Source organism: Cherax quadricarinatus, chromosome 1, assembly GCF_038502225.1.
Source record: "Cherax quadricarinatus isolate ZL_2023a chromosome 1, ASM3850222v1, whole genome shotgun sequence".
In the NCBI taxonomy this organism is placed as follows: domain Eukaryota; kingdom Metazoa; phylum Arthropoda; class Malacostraca; order Decapoda; family Parastacidae; genus Cherax; species Cherax quadricarinatus.
Window position 1 is genome coordinate 54,929,556 of NC_091292.1, and position 924 is coordinate 54,930,479.

At 40.4% G+C, this 924-nt stretch overlaps 1 non-coding gene across 1 annotated transcript; it reads right to left on the bottom strand.

Moving 5' to 3' along the window:
- Window positions 1-607: 607 nt before the first annotated feature.
- Window positions 608-724, bottom strand: LOC128690951 (U5 spliceosomal RNA). Its single transcript, XR_008407371.1, has one exon. It is a non-coding gene; the product is annotated as a U5 spliceosomal RNA (small nuclear RNA).
- Between the last annotated feature and the right edge of the window lie 200 nt (window positions 725-924).

Consider the following 924-nt stretch of genomic DNA (forward strand, 5'->3'; position numbering starts at 1 on the left):
TGCAAACAAACCATACCACGGGCGGGATTTGAACCCGCGGTCAGAGAGTCTCAAAACTCCAGACCGTCGCGTTAGCCACTAGACCAGCTAGCTTCAATAAGATTAGTCCATCTAGGTATATTTCTACACGATAGGAAGATTAGCAAAGGCACCACTGTGTCCACGAATCTCCCGCTAGCATGGCCGTGACGAACTCTAGCTGAAGTCCCCTCAAAGCCGCAAACATGCATTTGTGGACACAGTGGTGCCTATGCTAACCTTCCTATGGTGTAGAAATATACCTAGTTGGACGAATCTTATTGAAGCTAGCTGGCCCAGTGGCTAACCGATGGTCTGGAGACTCTGACCGCGGATTCAAATCCCGCCCGTGGTATTGTTTGACTTTCATATATTCTTAGATGATGACCCGCCGTTGGAGCTTTTGGTCATCTGACCGAAGACTTTCGCTGGCTTACCAGTCCACCCTTTTATAAATTATGGTCCTAATTATAACCATTTAATGCTAAATTTATAAGAAACCATATAACATTATAAACTTAGACTAATGCTAACCTTTGAAATTGGCTAATGCATTTCTAGCTTAAAAGCTAAAGATTACAATTTTATAAGGCCCAATTTAATGGGCCAAGTAAAAATTAGTTAAGACTCATTGAGTTGTTCCCCTCCACGGAAATCTTTAGTAAAAGGCGAAAGATTTATTCGTTATGAAGGGAAACCAGAGTTAAAGTTCAACTCGTCCTCTTGATACCAACGTCATCTCGCTGAGGCAACATATCGGACATCATCTCCACGCAAGAAGGGCATTTTAAGATTTACAGTTATTTTATTTCGATGGTCAAATAATTATAACAGATTGGTATATGAACTACACATTACAGAATCTTTTATGAATTGTTCACAGTAATATTCAACTTTACATTTTCA